Consider the following 9048-nt stretch of genomic DNA (forward strand, 5'->3'; position numbering starts at 1 on the left):
TAATTCATCTATTTCATATATTAATCATTTTCCTCTTAAAACTCCCAATCTTCAGTTTTGTAAAGGTATTCGTTCGGTCACACTTACAAAGTAATGTATATACTATAGATGAAGCGATGATGTCACCGCTTTACAGTTTATTCTCACCTGCGTTAAAGGGCTGATAGAGTATTGGTGGCCGTGAGAATTCAGCTTTTACTTTTTGCGAGACACTTAGAAACCACTAAATGAAATGTTAAAAAGCATTACAATATTCCAAGAGGAATAGAAATTCTACTTGATGAAAATCGATTTTGAAATGGCTGAGTTATCCAAAAACAAAGTAAAACAAAGTGATCCTAATGTTTTTTAGGAATGCATGTACTTTGTTTTGGATATCTCAATCATTTCAAAACCAATTTTCATCAAATACACTTTGAATTACTCTTATGCTCTTTCATAATTCAAAAGAGGTTTCTCATAATCTCAAATAGAAAAAAAATGATCATTGAGAAACATTGGAAATCTCAAACCTCATCTCAACCGGAAACCATACCATCCTTTTAACACTTTCTTAGCCAATGAGTCAAATATGAACAAATTTTGAACACAACACAATGGACAGGAAATACACGAGGCACACAAAGGGTTAACAGTACGGTTACAGCTCGTTATTCCGAAGGTTCGTTATTCCGAAGGCTCTTTATTCCTAAGATTCGTTATGCCGAAGGTTCATTGTTCCGAATTTCATTTTCGGATTAACCAATCTTCAGAATAAGGAACCTTCGGAATAACTCCACAAATTTTCGGATTAACGAACCCTTTTTCATTTTCGGATTAACGAACCTGTAGGTATAGGGAATTTGCGTGTTTCGGAGTAACGACCCTTCGGAATAACGAACCTTCGGAATAGCGAACCTTCGGAATAACGAACAGCACCCAACCGGGGTTTTACTCCTGCGCTTTGTTCTCCGATTGCCTCGAACGTTGGAGTGCTCTCTTTGCCGTTTTGCACAGAATGATGTCTGAAAGCTAATTGTCAATGAACAGAGATTACCTAATCCCCCTAATCCATATCGTGTCACAATACATCCTGTTGGACTGAGGAACAATGCTAAATCCGAGTGGGTTGCTAACATTACAATTCGGTGAAGTTTGGCGGGATTGCCGAATACTTATGAAAAAAGCTTTGAAAGTCAGCTATAACGTACCCGAACATGGTATCTAATGAAATTGGAAATAAATCTTCATCGAATACCTGAAATGTGTGTTATCAATTTAAAATAAGATTCTGTCAATGACTATTAAGCAAATATTAATGCCCTCCCGAGTAAAGATTCAGGTATTTCATTGCAACTATAGGTCATTCACTGATGCAAGTTTTGATGTCAAGTTATCATCGGATTGAAACCTACAGGAAATGTATTATGAGTTTTCTCAGCTAAAGGGGCAACTTGTGTGATGAAATTTTATCACATATTATTTCATTGTGTATTGCAATTGCGATCGTGTATGACTGTGGCAGATGTCATCTATTGTGTCATGAGAATACATTACAGAATTTCAAACATTTTTCTTTCTTTCCTTTTGTCAGACTTGTATGAAACCTTCACTGTTCATCTAAATGAGTTTACACTATTTTTATTCACATCATAACTTTAAAATTTTTGTAATGTATCATCGACATAGCCAATGGTAGACGTGAAAACAGAGGCAGCGTTTTATCACCTTATCATATGAAATTATATTGCACAACTAACTGACATGTCGTTTGCGCAATAAACGCCAAATGGTACCGAGGGAACAGCAAACACTTGACGTCCCGCCATATTCTTTTACTACTATTGAATCATTTTTATAATCAGCAACGTGATCGTGGTGATGGAGGGGGAAAACAAATTCTCGATATTTCTCTGTAATTCGCCTAAAATAGACTACTATAACTTATTGCCTACAGGGGGATTCAGATTGTGTTGACGTGGACCTTCGTTCACGGTGACCGACTTTGCATGCCACTTAGCCTCTCCTATACACTCCTGTTGCCCATATATGATATGGAAATCTTCACGAATTCAGAGGAATACACGCCAAAGTTCCGTCGGCCTAGTATAATACAACATCAAAAGCGAATATGGCACAATTATAGAGTTGCGATGACGTCATAATCACACTAGATGTGTTCTCGATATGGGTAGTGATCGACGAAAGACTCGTGCTCATGCGAAGTCATGCACAGTGCTTTATGAGATCACGCTATCTTTCGACAATCCAATGATGTCACGATAAAAAGTCTAAAAATCTCTCCGGAAAAAAAATGTCTGCACAATTACTCATGTTGTGTCTATGAATTTACGCTGAAAGTAGCGATGGCGATGTATATTATCCCAAAATGATAGTTTCCGCTCATATGGAATGAAAAGAAAAGTGAGATTGTTTCTTCCGTTTTCTCGAGAGAGATCTGTAATGAAAGCCTTTCAAGATACATGTAACTCCGGAGATAATTCAACATACAATATATCATGCCTCACATAAAGAGGTTGCACTTACTCGACTGATGCACACGTAAAACTCAGGAAATATTTGCGCACTGATAAAAGATGATAAGATATCCAAACATTTACTCCAAGCTGTAAATTACATATGCGTCACATAATGTGGATTACATAAAAGTAAACCACGAGCAAAAACAGAAACCAAAAGCGTCACGGCAAGCACATGTGCAATTCTACATTTGGATGTTGTTTTCTTCTCACTATACTTTCTCTGGGTTGTTTTCTCTCTCTTTCACCCCCCCCCCCTCTCTCTCTCTCTCTCTCTCCAATCCCTTCTTGTTTCTCTCTCACTCTGCCTTCTTTTTCTCACTAACCCTGATAAGAACGATAACACAGACCTGCAGGAAACATCTTAGATTAGTTCAGACACAATCAGCATGTTTAACGCATTGTTCAGACGTGCGTATTATGGCGTCCATTATAACTCTCACAGAGCATGACTCCGTGCATTCTGACATGTTACCATCTATAACCAAGGATGACACATACTTATTCCTGCAACAAACCAAAGGCATAAGAAATTAGAATTTGACGCAAACTAAATCCAAAAGTAAAAGAAACCTTCCCAAGACCGCACGGCCTTGTAATATAAGTCTTGTGCTGTCCTCATAATCAGCCTGGGGTCGGAGTCTGATGGGCAAACATTTACTTACATGATAGTGATTGTTGAGTTTATTGCCTCAACTATGATTTTGTTCAGGAGGCACGGTGCCTATTTTGATATAGCCCATCACTTGGAGCCTTTCGGTACTTCTTCTTCTAAATTCTGAGTCATTTATTTTACAGCAGATCATCATCAATACAAGAGAACAAAAATCAAGGAATGCCATACACTTATTTTTGACAGAAGCCATTAAACCCTTTGCGTGCTTGAGTGGTGACTGAATAGGCACAATCACATACAGAAAATCCCGCATGGCGTTGTATACATTGTACACATTCTGGCATAGGAAGAGGTAAGGCTCACACTGGTAAAAAACAACAACAACAACAACTGGATGCATCGCTCAGTAGACATCGTATCCCTACTCTGACATATTTGACTCCTCGTTTGTTTGATTGCCTAATTAAGTGATAAAAATCCTTGCTTTAATAAGGCATAAATGATGTCATTATGCCTATGGTCTTCTATAGATTGTTTCAGGATTTAGCATTTTGCAACTCATTTTATGCCTAAGATACACCTCCACACATTGATGATCACACACACTGGCGGTCCATGTAAACAGATCTCTGTGAGAAAACAATAATATGAATGTCTTTAAGGTTGACTATACCTACCTCTTTCTGTATTTCATGCATACAGCAGAAAATGACCCCACTGAAATATGATACTTGTATAGGTACAATTTGCTCTAGTCCATCACAAAATAAAGATTTAGGGTCAGAAAGGACAAAAACATACGATTGCAGGGTAACAATGGATTCAGTCGCAATATTACATTCTTCTTCCCTCACCCTCTAGTCGAACAAAATAAAGATAACAGCAAAACTTGGCTCGAAAGGAACACACATTCGGCACGTGATTCTAAGGACAATACGGCTTTTCGGTGAGATAACAGATCTCGCAATAGATAGAAACATCTGACACAGATATGGCTTGAGTGCATGGGATACTTGGGAGGTACCCTGGCACCGTATAGCCCATTGTTGTGCCAGAAGTACCTGTCATATTAGTGTCAACAATCCTGATAGCACGCGCAAATAGAGGGAAGATATAAATATGTCAGATCTGGGTTAGAAGTTGCTCCACGATTAGAATCAACTTTCGGCACGCGGTGGACACGCTTTATCGGCGTGATGACATCCGATTGGCTTATGTTACTGTCCAATACTTGATCGACGAAGTTTGGACCGTCAACTGACGTTGAATATTCATAAGCAAACTTTCTTAACGATATATTTGCGCGCAAATAAAATATCATACATTTATGTATGTACACAATTTAATGTGGAATATGATAGAATAACATTGTTGATAGAAAAACATAATTCTGAAGAACGAATGTATCTGAAGGGAAAAACGTGACGCAGTAAAGTTACATCATGCACGTGACACTCCCAGTCTAATTGGGGGCGAAAAAAAAAATGAGCTGTGAAAACACGACGAACAACTCCATGTTCACGTTGTCTCTATAGGATAAAATCAAACTATTGGGAATTTCAATGTTTTATCTTTCTGCGCTATACGGTGTAAACCTTCTGCATTGCGTGCCACATTATTCTGAGACGGTAACGCATAAGAGCTTTTTAAAGCCGATTAACTTTATGTAGAAGTAATCAAGCTAAAAACTGGAGAGCAGCAACGTTGTGTAAGAGAAAATTGCAGGTCTTGTTGAGATGTCAATTTTATAACAAAGCCATGGCCATGACGCTTTCAACGTACTGCTGACGTGCTGCACTTTAGTCGGGCGTGTGGACGTGCATCATGGCACACTGAGTTTAAACAAGAAAATTATGGAATCTTGATGGAGTTCACCGTGATTATAGGTCACAAACATAAATGCAGCTGACAACGACTGCGATGATAGATCAATGGTGTCGTCATTTTGTACAAGTCCTCTTTCACTGAAAGTATTTCTTTTAAACAAAATGAATATGAAAAGAGGCTGTTTCGTTCTCATGAAAGACTTGCATTACGATGACCCATACAGCATTATGACCTTTTATGGAATGGTGTTTAAATCACAACTACCCCGACCACAAAGTCCATTCGTACATCATACATTTTTGATCTACCAAATCCGTGCGAAATGTGCAAATCTCAGACATAGAACTATAATACACAAGAAGAAATCCACGTGGACAGAAGGCGAAATAGTTGGGAGATTCAACGTAGGATTTTCGTTTTAATAATGACTTGCTGTTCTTTCTTCTTGGTGAGGTCTTTGCCTTTGATTTGTAACTTACACACAGAATGATTCGATAGATTAAGTGCATGGTGTTTTAAGGGAAGAATTTTGTGTTTGGGGAGTCGTGAATGATTATTTCAGAGAGTATATCAGGGGCGGATCCAGGAATTTCGTAAAGAGGGGGCGCGTTTACAAAATTAAAGGAGGGAGCGCACGCACCCCTCCCCCCATTTTTTTCGTTTTATTTCTTTTGTTTCAACAAAAAATAAAGGGGGGGGCGTGCGCTGGTTGCGGTCCTCCCCGGATCCGCCCCTGTATATTGTTCAAGCGGGACGGTGTGGAGGGTTGTTTGGGTCGTTTGGGGAGTCGTGAATGATTATTTCAGAGAGTATATTGTTCAAGCAGGACGGTGTGGAGGGTTGTTTGGGGCTTCCCTTACATGCTGGAGGCAGCATTCACTATAAATGTGATTAGATGAATTAGCCAGGAGGATTTAGAGAAAATACAATCTGTTATGAACTGGGTTTTCTTTGTTGAAGTGCTTCTGAATGTGTTGGTATCTTGGAAGTGTTGGTGCAATGTGATAGGATATTAAGTGAATGCCGTTTTGTTGTGTTGCGTTTCTCGTTAGGGAGAGGTCTGACAAACAAAAGACACTACACCGCCAAACAGTACACCTTCCCGCTGTCATAAAACAAGGGAGCTAGTGTACTTCATTTGAATATTCTATAATGTGCCCAACTTCATTGTCGGACTTTGAGTTCACAGTATATACCTACTGTAATCCAACGTAAATCTAAGAGGTTGCCTTGATGCTAATAGAAGCGTTACATGTCGTTTGTGTTAATGTTAATCTTTAAGACTTTAATGCTGTTTTCGTCCTTCAGTATGATTTTGTCTCGATTTCGTTCCTTGCAAAATGGAATGAATGATGTATGAAAAATGTATTTCAAGCCCTGAAGAAAACAAAAAAAAAGTCGAAATCTTGGCAATTACAGACTGAAAATAAGGTGACGTAAGTCTACTCTGCATGATTTATTACGGTAGCTATGTCGACATTATACCATACACGACACAGGCGTTGCTTACCGTCGAATGCCCATAGCATACCCCTGTTTGCGTTACTTTTGGAACGATATTTCATCGACTACACGTGTATTGCGACAGACATGCATGACAAATTATCCATCATTCTGTCATGGAAATGTACAAACACATTCGTATACCTTTTTGTCTTAACCTTCTTGTTATTTCCCTATTACGTATGAAATCTGCTAAGCTAAAGACACAATATTGTTCATGCAATAGTCATGATTGCATCAAGCTGATATTTCAGGAGTTGGATGTAACTATGATAACTAAGTTAATTAAATATACCTCTGTGTCAAACAGAACGTTTAATGTCACCTTTAGAAAATGGCGTCATCATTACTCCATCGTGAAGCTGATTGCATCATTGTGAAGTTGTAGAACCCAAGTGTTGCGACAGGAGACAGAATTGTGGGTCTCGCGCTTTATGCGTGTCAAGACTGGTTTCTCCTTACCATTAAAAAGCGAAGCGGGTATGAAATTTATCGAATCAACTTTCATAATTATTGTCGTCTGTAATAATAAAGAAATATAAAATAAAGAATGGAGGAGGATAGACGGAAGGGTTCGTGAAACATCCGCCGTCTTTAACACTCCATATCACTATATTGTATGTTATTTTTGTGTGTGTTTTCAATTTTGGTATGTGTTTGTGTGTGCATGCGACTTATCAAACGACGGTGCATGTACACCCTGACGAATTTAGATCAATCCAATTGTCATGCCAAAACGATATGAATTCATCTTTTATCTACAAGAAATTAGAAATAATTGTGATAGGCAAAACCAACTGTAAACATAGCAAAATGTATCTTTTGTTGCGTCCTTGTTTGTTTGACACTGTTGTGTAGGGGTTTTCCCTACGAGGCACTAAGGGGTGAGCTCATCTGTGTACCTCCTTGGATTTTCCTGGGAACTAGCATTATCTTGCGTTTCCGTACGGCAACGATAGATGGCGCAATACAAGGAAAATCGCTCTTAGAAAGTTTTTGCTTTGCCCGCTCCATATACTGGTTCTTTTTCTCTGATCGTCATTATTAAAGCTTAATCAAATATTATCTGGTTATGAATCTCCACTTGCCTAAGACCCAGAGAGATATTAGTTCTCATGATGTTCATAACTGGTGAATAGATTATATTTTAAAGATTTTGTAATTCCATCACCTCTCATGTTTCTTGTATTTGTTTTAGATAAAATCTTTATTCAGACTGGTGACTGAATCATGTCAAGTGTGTACAATTTATTAATGTTTAATCTATATTTTGTACAAAACCTTTTTGTTGTCCGTCAAACAGTGTAATATAGATATTTTGTGTCACTACAATGTAACAATGTTGATTGGTCTGAATAAAGGCTATAAAAAGCGTCAAAAAAAAAAAGAAAGCTCGAAATTAACTTCCTATGCATTGCATGGCCTGTATTTCAATGCCGACAACCAGTATCTCGGAATTACATTTGTTTATCTCTCTGTTGATTAGCCTCCAGGAGTCTGCTGCCACTGTCTGGACTTCTCTGGGTTTTACCCTATTTCATCAGGATTGAAATTGGGGGTCAAATCTATTAAAAAAAAGAAGTTATGCAACTTCATATTATCCATGAAAAATCCTTCAAATCAAAAATTGTCAAAATCCTTATACAGTGTGAGACAGTGACCCTGTATACCACATAACTGTAGCAAGTAAACATATGTAATCGAAAATAAAGACTATCATTATTCTGTAGTGTGATGTGGGCGAGGAAAAATAGATTGGGGAAATTGTGCCATCTCATGGTACTATTGAAATGCAAAAGTGCTGTGCATTGGTTCAATTTTCAACACAAATTACAAGAGAGCATGAAAAATGGAAACAAAATGTGATTTTCCAAACTGTCCACACACATACACGCATATATCATACAAATAATAACTGTTTATGAGTGCAATGGACAGAATATTTCACGAGGTGAAAGATGAAATGATCCATTCAATGAGGCGCAGCCGAGTTGAATGGATCAATAATTTTATCTTTCACCGAATGAAATATTCTGTCCATTGCAGGAATGAAAACATTTATTATGTTTTATATATCAAAAAATAAATCTTTGTCATTTGATGTTTTATGAATGTAGAAACAAGAGAGAATGTGTGGGATCTGAGATTGAGAGAGTGCTCACTGAGCGCCATATGCTAGCGTGCTGTCGCATACATGAACACACTGCAAATGCAAGCATTTTACATGTGTAGTGTGCCGGGCTCTCAGATGCGTGCAATTGAGCAATTCATATGGATCCAAAAGTGCATGGTAAATGGATCCACAATTGCACGGATGATGATGTCATAGTGAAATGGGCTGAATGATCAATGTCAAACAACCAATCAAATGACAAGGATCTACTTAGGCGTTATATGAATACATGTTAATTTAATTACATGTACATGATAATACAAGTATATACAACTGTGTATAGATATATATATATATATATATATATATATAGAGAGAGAGAGATATATATAATATATATATATATATATATATAGATAGATAGATATATAGATATAATACATATATATATATATATATATATATATATA

The sequence above is a fragment of the Diadema antillarum genome, unplaced genomic scaffold (genome assembly GCF_040938485.1).
Source record: "Diadema antillarum isolate AM-2024a unplaced genomic scaffold, OU_Dant_1.0 scf00000032, whole genome shotgun sequence".
In the NCBI taxonomy this organism is placed as follows: domain Eukaryota; kingdom Metazoa; phylum Echinodermata; class Echinoidea; order Diadematoida; family Diadematidae; genus Diadema; species Diadema antillarum.